Consider the following 14,617-nt stretch of genomic DNA (forward strand, 5'->3'; position numbering starts at 1 on the left):
CTGAGGAGGGGCGTGCCGCTGCCGCCCGGGTTTGCCATGCTGCCGCGACCAGACTTCCGCTGCCCCAAGAGCTCGCCCCTGAACCTGCTGCCGATACCCAGGATGTTGCTGGCCGCTGCCCCGCCTCCTGTGTTACCTGTGCCACCTGTGCCACCTGCCGTACCTGCCGACGCTGTGGTGGCTGTTCCTGCCGTCCATGCCGCTCCTGCTGTTCCTGCTGTTCCCGATGTGTCCATGCCTGCTGACGTCATCCCTGTTCGCGGTGTTGCTGCCCCAGACGTTGGTCTGTCCGGACAGGTGCCTCTGGGCCCTGTTGCTTCGGCAACAGCAGCCCCGGCTCCGTCCTGGATGGTAGACCTTACGTCTGTCTTGAGGAAGCTGACAAAGAAGAAGAGGAGGAAGGTGTCGTTGTTGTATTCGTCGTCTTCTTCGTCGTCTGCAGCCGCCTCTTCCCCTTCAACTTCAAAGGCTACCCAGCCGCGGAAGAAGAAGGCTGCCTCCTCCCCTCCTAAGAAGGCTCCTTCGAGAACTTCTCAGGGCCCGTCCCACTCCGGTGGGAAGGGGGGTCCTTCCGCTGGTCCTCCTGCTCCTTCGGGAGCGGAGCCCGTCTCTCCTTCCGCAAGGAAGAAGAAGACGGGGACCAGAGGGGTACCGGCTAACACCGGTACTTCCTCGCCTGGTGCTAGGGGTTCTGCCGCTACACCAGGTTCCGTCTCGGCCTCTTGTTCGCGAGAGGTACCGAGTGTACGGTCACCTACCGGTGGCCGTGCAGCCAAGAACCAGACGCCAGAGCTCGCTTGGCGCCAGGTTCACGGCACGGAGCGGAAGGCTGGTGAGAGCCGCTCACACGACTCTCACCAGGCCAGCTCTCGCTCTCGTAGCGACCAGCCGGTCACCCGGGTTGACGTGACGGTCCCAGACCGGCCATGGGCTGAGGCTGGGAAGAGGTTCCCCCGATCGCTGGCGCCAGTGGTTCGACGCGCCGTGAGGACACGCACTGGTCTCACCGCGACAGTGGTCTCTGCAGGTCTCCTAACCGCTGCTCCCATGGGGACCGGACGGTTAGGGCGACCAGCAGCAGATCCTCTGACGCTCGAGATCGGGGCCGCTGTTCTCGGTCCAGCTGTTCTCCCCAGGGGAACGGCATGACCAGGCCTGCAGCTCGATCCCCACCGCGGGTTGGAGATCGCCTGCAGCCCTCCAAGCACACTGGTTCTGCCAGTGAACGAGGGGGGAGCGTCAGGTCTGCCTCTCCCGTGGTTTCAACTTCCTCGGGTTAGACCAGGAAGGGCGAGACATCGAGGAGTGATCGTGAGGGGCGCGCCCCACACGATCCCGTTATGATGCCGTACGTGCCAGGCACGATCTTAAGATCGACCAGGTCGTACGCGCAAGTGACAGGAGGAGACTGAGAGGGGTTTGTCGCCGTTCCCCTTCCTGAAGGGGAAGGATCTCGGGAGCTGCTCTTGTTCGAGGGACTTGACGGTCCTACTCCACAAGATGCAATCACTCTCGAGATTCAGAGGAACTTTGCCGAGGTTATTGCGCTGATTCGTTATCACAACGATCTCGGGGAAGGATTGCCGCTCCCACCATCCGAGCCCACGTCCTGGCTCGAGTCGTTCTGGGGTCCTAAGAAGGAACCCAGACCGACGTTGGGTCTGCTGCGATCAGAGCTTGCCGACTCTGTTTTGGACCAAGTTGAGTCTCTCGTCTCCGGACAAGATGGCTCGCTGAAGTCTGGTAGGTTGAACAAGCTACTTCCTCCTCCTCTACTGCGACAGTGGTGTTTTTATGTGCCATCTGAGGATCCAATGCCTCCCAAACAGGTGAACCCAGAGTTAACCAGGCTAACTCCAGGTGTGTATCTGCAGCAGCTCCTGTCGGAGAACCTCTGGTTCTCGCAGCAAGAGGCACTGAGCCTGGAATCCACCGCTATGGCGGCTTTCCAGGCCGTCTCCTGGTTAGACCTGTGGTCCCTCACAGTGTCTAAGGTCGCGGCAAACTCAGGGGATACTCCTTTTGAGGATAATGTGGCTTTCAGGAGACTTTGTCAGTCTGGGGGGAGGGCCATCTCCTTCCTCGCCCATCAGACGGCAAACGTGTAGGCCAACCTGGTACTTCGTCGTAGGGACGCAGTCCTTACCCGAGTATCCAGGGCGGCTGGGCGAGAGGCGGCACTTGGACTAAGGAACAGACCTGTACGGAGTTCCTCCTCTCTCTTCCCAGGAGAGATGGTGGACACTGCGGTGGAAAGGCGGCACACTGATGACAGTGACCGCCTGGTACACCAGGCAGTTTCGAAGGCTTCTGGGCAGCCTCAAACTGTGGCCAAGCCTAAGAGTTTGGCTAGTGCTTCCTCGGCTGCTAAGACGGTTGCCCCATCGAAGCCCCGAGGAAAGACTCTGGCTTCTACTTCTGCAAGAGGAGGTCGTCATCAGCCCTCCTCCCAGTCCTCCTTCTCACGAGGGGGGCCAGGGAAGAAGTTGAAGAAAGGTGGGAAACGCTAGGGACGGCGTTCCCCCTCACTTGCTGCCAGATGTGGGGGGATGCTTGGCGAGCCATTGGGCAACATGGCAGCGCTACAGTGCTGAGAACTAAATAGTAGACGTCCTTCGGGAGGGATATCTACTACCCTTCGACTCTCGGCCATCCCTCACCTCCAACCCCGTCCATCTGCAAACATACATCCCGGATCATCAAAGGACATAGCTCTAAGACAGGAGATCAAGACCATGCTGAACAAACGAGCTGTGGAGATCGTCACGGATCAGTCACCAGGCTTCTACAGTCGCCTTTTCCTGGTGGAGAAGTCTACGGGGGGTTGGCACCCAGTGATAGATCTCTCTCCTTTGAACCGATTTGTTCACCAGACTCGGTGCAAGATGGAGACGGCACACTCCGTGCTGGACTCCATCAGGGAGAACGATTTCATGCTTTCAGTGGATTTGAAGGATGCGTATTTCCAGATACCCATCCATCAATCCTCCAGGAAGTACCTCCGCTTCATCCTCGACGGGACAGTGTACCAATTCAGGGCACTTTGCTTCGGTGTCTCAACCGCCCCACAGGTGTTCACGCGAGTGTTCACTCTGGTGTCTGCTCGGGCCCACTCGTCCGGGATACGTCTTATGAGGTATCTCGACGATTGGTTAGTCCTGGCGAGCGGGAGCAGTTGCTGCAGAACAGGGGTCGACTACTGGAGTTCTGCCGCGATCTGGGGGATCGTGGTGAACTTCGAGAAGTCCGATCTTGAACCCAAGCAGAGGATGAAGTACCTGGATATGCTGATCGACACAGTAGCAGGGCGAGTCTTCCCTGCAGACTCGCAGATCAGCAGATTCAGGGAGGCAGCCGACCAGTTCCTGTCTCGGCAGGAACAGGCAGCTCAGTAATGGCAATTCGTGATCGGCCACCTGTCGTCACTCGAGAAGTTAGTCTTCACCTGCGGTCTCTCCAGTGGAGACTAAAGGAGAGTTGGTCACAGGCAAGGGATCCACCATACTTCCCCGTGTCCCTCACGCAGGAGGTAAGGCAGGACCTAGCCTGGTGGCTGGATGACAGGAACCTCTTAAGAGGAGTGCCCCTATGCACTCCCCCCCCCCCCCCCCCCCCTCCCCCCCCCCCCCCCCCCCCCCCCCCCCCCCCCCCCCCCCCCCCCCCCCCCCGGGAGATGCTGCTGTTCTCAGACGCATCAAACGAGAGATGGGGCGCATACCTGGAGGAGTTGCTGACTGCAGGAGTGTGGGACCATCATGACCAGCACCTTCACATCAATGTCCTGGAACTCGAGGCAGAGTTCCTCGCTCTCTAAGAGTTCCAGGACCGCTTGATGGGACACTCAGTGGTGTTGATGTGCGACAACACCACGGTAGTGGCTTACGTCAACAAATGGGGGCCTAGTGTCTCTCCCATTGCACCAGTTGACACGGCAGGTGCACGAGTGGGCCGTGGCTCACTCGATAGAGCTGTCAGCCCGATACATTCCAGGCAAGAGGAATGTAGTAGCAGACATGCTCAGCCGTCGGGATCAGGTGATAGGGACCGAATGGTCTCTACACCAGGACGTGGCGGAAAGGCTCTTCGAGCTGTGGGGGCATCCAGTTGTGGATCTGTTCGCCACCCGGCACAACAGAAAACTCCAGGTTTTCTTTTCAGCCGTGCCGGACCCATGGGCAGCTGCAGAGGACGCTCTTCAACACCCGTGGGACAACCTCTTCGCCTACGCCTTTCCCCCGTTCAGCCTGATTCGCAAGGTGATCAGCCGAGTGCTGGCCACCCCGAATCTCAGGATGATCCTGGTGGCTCCCAAATGGCCCCAGGCCATTTGGTATCCGGACCTGCTGGCTCTGCTTGCAGAAGCACCGAGAGAGATTCCCCATTGGCACAACCTTCTCTCCCAGCCACACATAGAACGGTACCACCGAGCAGTCCAGTCTCTATATCTTCACGGCTGGCTGTTATCCACCATCTCTTGCGAACGAGAGGCTTTTCTCGTAGCGCAGCAACAGAGATGACTGGAAGCGTCAGTCAGTCTTCTGCAGCTGTGTACCAGGGGAAGTTGGCCATCTTCTGCGGTTGGTGTCGTAGACGGGGTCTATCTCCTCTCAGAGCCACTCTTCAGCAGGTAGCGGATTTCCTCGTGTTTCTTCGTCGAGAGAAGCTCCTCTCAGTCCCCACAGTCAAAGGATATAGAGCCGCCCTGGCACTGGTCCTAAATCTGAGGGGATTGGACATCTCGAACTCGTTTGAGATCTCCTTGCTTATGAGGAGCTTTGAAAGGTCTTGCCCACCCAGGGAACTCAGGCCCCCTGAGTGGGACGTGACTCTCGTCCTTAGGAGTTTGACTCGAAGACCCTTCGAGCCACTCCGAGAGTCGTCAGACAGGGATCTGACCCTCAAGACCCTCTTCTTGCTGGCCCTGGCATCGGCGAAGAGAGTAGGGGAACTTCATGGTCTGTCCTTCGATGTGAAACATTCCAGGAGATGGGGATCTGTGTCGCTTGATTTCATCCCGAACTTCGTTGCGAAGACTCAGAAACCGTTGATCCCTGACGACAGGTTCGAGTCTTTCACAATCCCTTCCCTAATGGACTTCACCTACAATGATTCGGATGAGATGCTGCTTTGTCCTGTGAGGGCGCTACGACGCTATCTGAAGAGAACTCGACGCCTCTTCATTAGCACCGGGGTGACCAAGAAAGAAGTATCCAAGAACACGCTTTCTTTCTGGCTGCGTGAGGTGATCAGGAGGGCGTACGAGGCTGATGGTAGTGACTACATCCGTACGCTTCGTCCAAGAGCCCACGAAGTCAGGAGCATTGGTCCTTCCCTTGCGTTCCGCAAGAACTTCTCCGTGGCACAGGTCCTGAAGGCAGGGGTCTGGGCCAACCAGACCACCTTCACCTCCTTCTACCTTTGGGATATTGCCCACAGGTCCTTGGATACTTTTTCCTTGGGACCTGTGGTGGCTGCTCAGCACGTGTAGCTAACCCAGACCCTCGCACGCTGAAACAGCATCGAGTCCTGGTGTGACTGTAAGAATGGATGAGTGAATGAGAGTGTGACTGGCTCCTCTTCCCATCTTTTTCTCCCCGTCTACCTGTGGGCAGAGGGACACGGTCGTCACCCTCCTGGATGAGGACAAGATGCAGGTGAGCTACTTGACAGAGCCACATCCCATCGCTTTCACTAGGGATAGGAGTGAATATCCACCACTTCCCCCAACAAGGGGGGGGAAGTGGATGCCAACAAGAGACAAACCCATAACTTTATGTTGCCTCTTGCAAACAGGAACAAGTTCTTGCTTGCTGGTATTAAGAGATACGCTTGCTTCTCTCTTATTAATTGGTCCAGAGGTCTGACCATTGATCCTGCGGTGCACACCCCAATCAATCAAACAGAGGCGTGGATCCCTCCCTTGCTCTTACGACCAGGGAGGCAATCCAAGGTTGGGCGAACACCAGTCTGTTCACAAAAGAAGTGTCTTCCTATTGTAAAAGGACCGAAAGGTTTGTATCCCGTGTCGGAACAAATGACAATTTGTCCAAAATTGCATTTGTTCCGACACGGGATACAAACCTTTCGGTCCTTTCACAATAGGAAGGTTACTAGCGGCAGCTGGATAGGTCGTAAGCTTTCGAACAAGGGGTTCGGTAGTTAACTGCTTGTCCGACAGTGCACGCGCCGCGTGACTGGGAGGTGAAGAACCACTTTTGCTTTCGGCCTGCTGGTGTGTAGACGTGCTCTTCATCGCTCTCTGCCCGCTTCATCGTCATGTGCTTTCGGGATATTTGTGTTTTCTCTTACTATTTGTGTGTGTGTGTAAAAGTGATCTGTAAGTACGCATATTCATTTTTCATATGCACTTTGTTTATTTATGATTATGGATCAAGGATCGATGTAATCTCGCGCCTCCTATTACCCGACGACTGCCCGGGGTTGAGAGGCGTAAATGTGGAAAATTGAGAGTTTTCTTTAGATCGATCCCCAGGTCCTTTGTGCTCGTTGCCGAGGGCGGGAGCGCACTCGCGCCGAGCCATGTATTTTTGGGTGAAAGTGAAAATTAAGTGCATTACTCTTTTTCATTTTTCATTTATATTTTTGCCCTGTGCGCTCGGTGCCGAGGGCACGAATGCTCTCGGCACGAGCCCTTTATTTTGTGTGAAAGTGAATTTGCAAGTACAGTATTCTTTTTCATATTCATATATTATTTTTGTACATTCAACTTCCCTGTCAGATATATACTTAGCTTTAGACTCCGTCGTTCCCGACAGAAATTCAAATTCCGCGGCACACGCTACAGGTAGGTCAGGTTATCTACCGCCCTGCCGCTGGGTGGCAGGACTAGGAACCATTCCCGTTTTCTAATCAGATTTTCTCTGTCACCGGTTCCGACAACATTGTTGTTGGTTCCTCCTGACCTGATTTTCGTTATTCGTTTGCCTTTGATCATCTGGACTGTCTTTTTGGTGACGTATTTGGATCTTTGGTTTGGCATACGCTTTTGTGGACTGTTTATTGGATTTTGCTTTGGATTTTTCTCAGGATGTCTGACTCTATGTATGTAATTAGAGTGTGTGTGAATGAGGGGTGTAATGTGAGACTACTGAAGGGTTCGGTAGATCCTCACACAGTATGTAAGCGGTGTAGGGAGTAGGGAGGAATGGAAGGCTCTAACCTCCTACTTGAGGAAGTTAGAAAAGGATAGGATTAGAAAGGCTTCTTCTCAAAGCTCTAGTAGGTCTTGATCTAACGAGCCAGTTAGGGATTCAATAGTTCCTATCCATGAAGTAGTTGTTGCATCCTCCCCTACAGTATCAGCTCCTTCACCCTTCACTGAACCTGCGGATTCGTCCGTGGAGTTGGCGGATATGAAGGCTGCCCTCAAAAGGATGGAGCTCCAAATGCGAGCATTAGAAGGTAAGCGAAGTGAAGTGCTCAGTGATTGCAGTGTACCCAGTGCAGTGGAGGGGGCGTCTGATCGGCTCTGCAATGCTCCCAGGCCTAGACCTCTTCCAAACTCCCAGGCCCAGAGGAGGAATGTCGAAAGCCTTACGAAGGTTGTGGAGAATCCCCACCGGTCAGGCGTCCCTTCGGCAGGATCTGTAGTATCATCCCAGACTGCCAGGGATCGCTGTTGCAAAGGCATCCTTTAGGAGTGCTTCTCCTCTTCCGATTCCGCTTTGCCCAGGCACGGTTGGAGTTCGGCTGAGCAGTCACGTCCTTTGAAGAGGAGTTGGAAGGCTCCCGACCTGGATTCGAGCCCTGAGCGCTTCCCTGAGAATTCTCCTGTAGACAGGAAGAGAGCCAGGAGAGCCCTGTTTAGCCCACCGCATTGTTTGGATTCTGCGTCGCCCGACAGAAATTCGAATTTCATGCACACGCTACAGGTAGGTCAGGTGATCTACCGCCCTGCCGCTGGGTGGCAGGAATAGGAACCATTCCCGTTTTCTATCAGATTTTCTCTGTCGGCGCTGCTGGCAACAACGTTGTTGGTTTCTCCGGCTGGGTTTTGTTTTTTGCATCGCAATTGATCTTCGTTTTGGACCTTTTGGTGACTTATTTGGATCATTGTACTGGCATTCGCTTTTGTGGACCGTTGTTTGAATTTGGATTGGATTTTTCATCATGATGTCTGATTCTGGAAGTGCTGTGAGAATGTGTGTGAATGAGGGTTGCAAGATGAGAATGCCGAAAGCTTCAGTTGATCCTCACACTGTGTAAAGTGTGTAGAAAGTATGAATGCTCTTTCAATAACACTTGTCACGAATGCGAGAGTTTAAGTGCTGAAGGGTGGAAGTCTCTAACTTCTTATTTGAAGAAGTTAGAAAGAGACCGGTTGAGGAAGCCTTCTTCCAAAACCATGCTTAGCTCTTTTTCTAGCGATTTAGTGAGTAATTTTGTACCCTCTTCTCCTTTGATAAATGCTCCTCCTCCTAATATTTCAGTGTCTACACCCCTTGTAGAGCCTACGGATTCTACATCGGAAATTGCAAATCTTAAAGCCGCCCTTAAGAAAATGGAACTTAAAATGGCGGCTATAGAAGGTAAGCATAGTGAAATAAATAGTGCAGTGGATAGTGACATAAGTGTCCCCAGTGTAGTGGAGGGGGCGTCTGATCGGCTCCACAACGCTCCCAGGCCTAGACCTCTTTCAAACTCCCAAGCCCAAAGGAGAAGGAATGTCAAAAGCCGTACGGAGGTTGTGGAGAATCCCCACCAGTCAGACGTCTCTTCGGCAGATTCTGTAACACCTCAGACTGCCAGAGATCGCTACAGAAAAAGCGTTCTCCGTGAGTGTTTCTCTTCATCGGAGAATTCATCTCCCAAGAGAGGATGGAGATCTGCGGATCTTTCCCGCCCCCTGAAGAGGAGCTGGAAAGAATCTCGATTAAACTCGAGTTCTTAAGAGATATGCAGGATTCAATTGCTTCTCTTGTTGGAGTTCTCTTAGAGATCCTCCCAGAAGAAAGGATTCTATCCTACCCATTAAGAAGACTAGAACTTCCTTATATGAGGTTCCTCCGAAAGAAGTATCTTCATCGGACAACGATTCTTCAGTCTCGTCAGTCTTTCATAAACCTGCCAAGATTCATACTCAAGTCAGGCGCGAGGCGCCAGCCAGGCCAGAGGCGCCAGCCAGGTGCGAAGCTTCAGATGAGAGCGAAGTTTCTCCCAGGCAAAAAGAGTTCAGCGAGGCGTGAGGCGCCAGCCAGGCGCGAAGAGCTAGACGGGGGAGAGGCTCTATCTAAGCAAGAAGCGCCTGCCAGGCGCGCAGAGCCAGGATTGTGCGAAGCTCCAGCCAGGCGCGAGGCTCCTGTCAGGCGCAGGACGTCAGCTAGCAGTGATTCTTCTTTTGGAAGTAGATCTCCTTCTAAGCTTAAGACTCTTAGAGTAAGTCGAACTCCAGATAAAGTGGTTGGACCTTCGAAAGTGACAGTATCCACTTCTACCTCTCAGAAGAACTCTTTGGAAGTACAAGAGAAGAAAACTTCTAGGTCTGGCAGTCCCTCTCCGACCAGGAGTATTTCTCCCCGGGAAACAAGATCCTCGGATAAAGAGTCTTCCAAAAGAACTCGTTCCCCTACTAATCTGGAACTAGAAGATGTGTCTGAGGAAGAGATTTCTACCAGTGAAGGCCTTTACAACTATAAGGTTTTAGCTTCGCTTCTCCTCCAAGAGTTCGGAGATTCGTTAAGCCCTGCAGCTCTTCCTTCTCCTAGATCACTATTTTCTAGTACGAAGACGCCGAAGTCCTCTTCATTTTTGAAAATGAAGCCAGCAATATCCATGAAGAAGGCTCTTCAGTCACTGAATACTTGGATGAACTCTAAGAAAGAGTCTTTAAGAATGGTGTATTGCTCTCCTCCCTCCAAACTTGCAGGTAGGAGAGGCATCTGGTACAGAACGGAAGAAGCTATGGGACTGATGCTTCCTTCATCTGCAGAAGCAGATTTTTCAAGCCTTGTAGTCTTCAAGAAGACATTCTCTTAACTCGGTGAAGGCTTATTGGAGCATGTCCGAGTTAGATCAGCACCTAAAGGGACTTTTCCATGTCTTGGAAGTTTTCAATTTCCTGGATTGGTCCCTTTGGGTGCTGGCTAAAAAGACCCGAGATCCAGACTTTCTGGATCCCGAGGTTTTGCATAGTATCTTATCGTACATGGATAAGGCAGTACAAGATGGTTCAGGAGAACTGGCATCTCTCTTTGGGTCAGGAGTAGTGAAAAAGAGATCTCTGTTTGGATCTTTCCTGACCAAAGCGGTATCTCCTTCCCAGAGGTCAGCTCTACTGTACGCTCCTCTGTCGGATCACCTGTTCCCTTCTCAGTTAGTGAAGGACATCTCACGGTCACTATCTGAGAAGGCAACGCAGGATCTTTTGGTACAATCTACCAAAAAGAATAGACCGGCAGTACCAGTTGTAAAGAAAACAGCTCGTACTCCTATTGTGCCCTTTCGTGGAGGCGCCTCATCTCGACCCCCAACGAAAAGAAAGGCTTCCGACAAACGAGGAAGGTCTTCCTTCCGATCTTTTAAAAAGTCGAAGTAGCAACTACGTCCTCCAAACACCTGTAGGTGCCAGACTCCTAAAGTTTGTAGGAGCCTGGGCCATGAGGGAAGCCGACCCTTGGACTTTGTCTGTTCTGGAGAAGGGATACATCATACCCTCCCTAGACAGACCACCTTTGTCATCATCTCCGAAGGAATTGTCGGCGAAGCACAAGGACCCTGTTCTGAGGGAGACACTTCTTCAGACGGTGGCAACGATGAGGAACAAAGAAGCAATAGAAGAAGTGCAGGATCCGAAGGCTTCGGGGGGATGGAGACCTGTCCTAGATGTGAGCATCCTGAACCGATACGTGGAGAAGAAGAAATTCTCCATGGAGACTTCTGCTTCGGTTCTTTCAGCCCTGCGTCCGGGAGATTGGATGGTATCCCTGGACCTTCAGGATGCTTACTTTCATGTTCCAATTCACCCATCGTCGAGGAAGTATCTCAGATTTATGACACAAGGAAAGATCTTCCAGTTCAGGGCCTTGTGCTTCGGCCTCTCCACGGCTCCTCAAGTATTTACGTACCTGATGAGGAATGTGGCCAGATGGCTTCATCTGAAAGGCATAAACATCTCGCTGTATCTCGACGATTGGCTCATCCGAGCCAAGTCGGAGAAACAATGTTTGGAGGACCTGCAAGCAACATTGAAACTAACGCAATCTCTAGGATTACTCGTGAACCTCGAGAAATCGCAGATGATCCCCAGCCAGAACTTAGTTTACCCGGGGATTCGGATGGATTCTCGGGGTTTTGCGGGCTTTTCCTTCCCAGGAAAGACTCGTTCGGGGCTTACAGAAAGTCTCGAACTTCCTAGGGAAAGAACGAAGTTCAGCGAGGGAATGGTTAAGCCTTCTGGGGACTCTTTCCTCCCTAGAACAGTTCATTTCCCTAGGAAGACTCCACCTACGCCCTCTTCAATTCTTCTTAAGAAGAACGTGGAATTGGAAAGAAGGGCAACTAACAGACACTTTCTCGATTCCCTTAGAGGTGAAGAATCACCTAAAGTGGTGGCTGATCCCTCTGGAGAAGAACGAGGGCATGCCTCTAGAGGTTCGGAACCCAGACCAAATCTTATTCTCAGACGCATCAGAGATGGGATGGGGAGCAACTCTAGGAGTAAGAGAAGTGTCAGGCCAATGGAAGAAGGAACAGGAAGCCTGGCATATAAACGCCAAGGAACTGTACGCAGTTTTCCTAGTACTGAAGTTCTTCGAACCGGAGGTCAAAGATCAGGTGGTACAGGTCAACGCAGACAATACCATGGCGTTGGCCTATATCAGAAAACGGGGGGACTCACTCGTTTTCCCTTTACGAGATAACGAGGGATCTGTTATCTTGGGCAAAAGAGAGAAACATTACCCTCCTAACGAGATTCGTAAAAGGAGAGAAAAATGTGAGGGCGGACAGACTCAGCAGGACAAACCAAGTTCTCCCCACAGAGTGGACTCTCCACGATCAAGTGTGTCAGAGCCTGTGGTCCCTGTGGGGCAGGCCACAGATAGACCTGTTCGCTACTTTCCTATCCAAGAGGATAGAGAACTTCTGCTCCTCGGTGGAAGATCCGAGAGCGATAGCGGTGGATGCCATGCTGTTGAATTGGTCAGGCCTAGATGCCTACGCCTTTCCCCCATTTAAACTGCTAGGAGTAGAACTGAAAAAGTTTGTGGCGTCGAAAGGGACGAGACTAACCCTCATCGCCCCGTTTTGGCCCTCTCAAGATTGGTTCACATAGGTACAGGAATGGACAGTGGACTTCCCCAGATCTCTTCCAAACAGGATAGATCTTCTCTAACAACCCCATTTCGAGAGGTATCATCAAAACCTCCCCGCTCTCGCTCTGACTGCCTTTCGACTATAGAAAGACTTGTCAGAGCGAGAGGCTTTTCAAGCAAAGCTTCGAAAGCAATCGCTAGAGCCCGAAGATCTTCAACTATTCGGGTCTATCAATCGAAGTGGGATGTGTTCAGGAGATGGTGTAGAAAGAAGAAGCTGTCCGCCTCCGATACCTCTGTGACCAACGTTGCCGATTTTCTGATATTCCTTAGAGAGGAATCCCAGTTATCGGTTTCTACTATTAAAGGCTACCGAAGTATGCTCTCTGCGGTTTTTAGGAACAGAGGCCTAAATTAAGCAGAAGACAAGGACCTTCACGACTTAATAAGATCATTCGAGACCTCTAAATCCATATCTTCTCGTACTCCGAGCTGGAATTTGGATGTGGTGCTTAAATTCCTTTCATCAGAAAAATTTGAACCTCCTCACCTTGCCTCGTTTAGGGATTTGACGAGAAAATGTATTTTCCTGTTATCCTTAGCAACAGCTAAAAGAACGAGTGAAATCCACGCCCTTGATTCTCGAGTGGGATTTAAGAAAGATTCAGCTATTTGTTCTTTCCAGACTGTTTCTGGCCAAGAACGATAATCCTTCAAAACCCTGGCCCAGGAGTTTTGAAGTGAAGGGTCTTTCGAACTTGGTGGGAGAGGAAATAGAAAGATTTTTATGCCCGGCAAGAGCTCTTAAGTTCTATCTAAGAAGAAGAAAGAACTAGGAGGATGTAAACAAAGTCTATGGTGTGCAGTTCAGGATCCAAAGAGACCCATGTCCAAAAATGCCTTAGCATGTTTTGTCAGGAGCATAATTATGGAAGCTCATGACAAATGCACTGATGACTCCTTAAGAACTCTTCGAGTGAAGGCTCTTGAGGTAAGAGCTGTAGCCACATCTTTAGCATTTCATAAAAACATGTCTATGAAAGACATTTTAGATGCGACTTACTGGAGGTGTAATTCAGTCTTCGCATCTCATTGTCTTAAAGATGTCAAAGTTATCTATGAGAAGTGCTTCTCTCTAGGTCCTTTCGTATCAGCGGATACAGTGCTGGGGCTTGGAACACATACCGATCCTTAAAAATTTATATATTTTGTTTATATATTTGTACGTAGACCTCCCTTTTGAGATGGGTTCGTGGTTTTCTACTGACAAGGGTGCTTGATGTCGCACAGGCGCCCGTTGCTTTTGTCAGTAAGGAACTGCGAATGTATCTTACAAGCTAGGTTGTACAAAAAAATTTTTTTTTAGCTTTTTGTACTTTTACGTTATATGTATGTTTGTGATTTGAGTTATTGGTTGTTTGCAAGGAGTTCGGGGATAACTCCTTGCAATCTTAGAACTAACACGGGTGTTAGGTTAAGGTGATCGGGATCGATGTTGTGCTCCTTGAATAAGGTTCTTGTCAAGTAAGTGGATCAGCACCCTTTGACATAGTCCTTCCAGGATCTGCCGAGTAAGCGGATAAGACCCCTTTGGCAGACCTACAAGAACTCTTAGCCATAGATCAATATTTTGCTGAGGCTCTTGAGACTAAGCAGACTCCTGGACAGTAACCATGAAGTCTTCAGTCTAATCAGGTAGGAACCAAGGTTTTGATTATTTATTACCTACAACGTATGTTGTGATTTCTGTCTAAATCAGTTATTAGCTGTCTTTTACCCTCCTCCAATGGTGTGAATCAGCTAAGTATCTATCTGACAGGTAAGTTGAATGTATAAAAATGATATTGTTATGATACAATAAAGTTTTATACATACTTACCTGGCAGATATATACAATTAATTGCCCACCCATCCTCCCCTCAGGAGACTGGTGGTAGAGAGAAAATCTGATAGAAAACGGCAATGGTTCCTATTCGTGCCACCCAGCGGCAGGGCGGTAGATCACCTGACCTACCTGTAGCGTGTGCGCGAAATTCGAATTTCTGTCGGGCGACGGAGTCTAATAGCTAAGTATATATCTACCAGGTAAGTATGTATAAAACTTTATTGTATCATAACAATATCATTTTTAGAGTTTTTTGGGATACATAAGTGATTGATTTAATAGCTACTAGGACAACTGTTGAAGAAAGGAGTATAATTTGATAAAAGGGTTAGGAAAGAAACACAATCGATCGCCACCAACTCAAATGGCATTTTCATTCTTAACCTCGGTACAGGCATGCACACATGTATTCTGATACTTTATTCTCTGACACTCTTCTCATGTTACCACGTCTGCACAA

The sequence above is a fragment of the Macrobrachium nipponense genome, chromosome 7, assembly GCF_015104395.2.
Source record: "Macrobrachium nipponense isolate FS-2020 chromosome 7, ASM1510439v2, whole genome shotgun sequence".
In the NCBI taxonomy this organism is placed as follows: Eukaryota; Metazoa; Arthropoda; class Malacostraca; order Decapoda; family Palaemonidae; genus Macrobrachium; species Macrobrachium nipponense.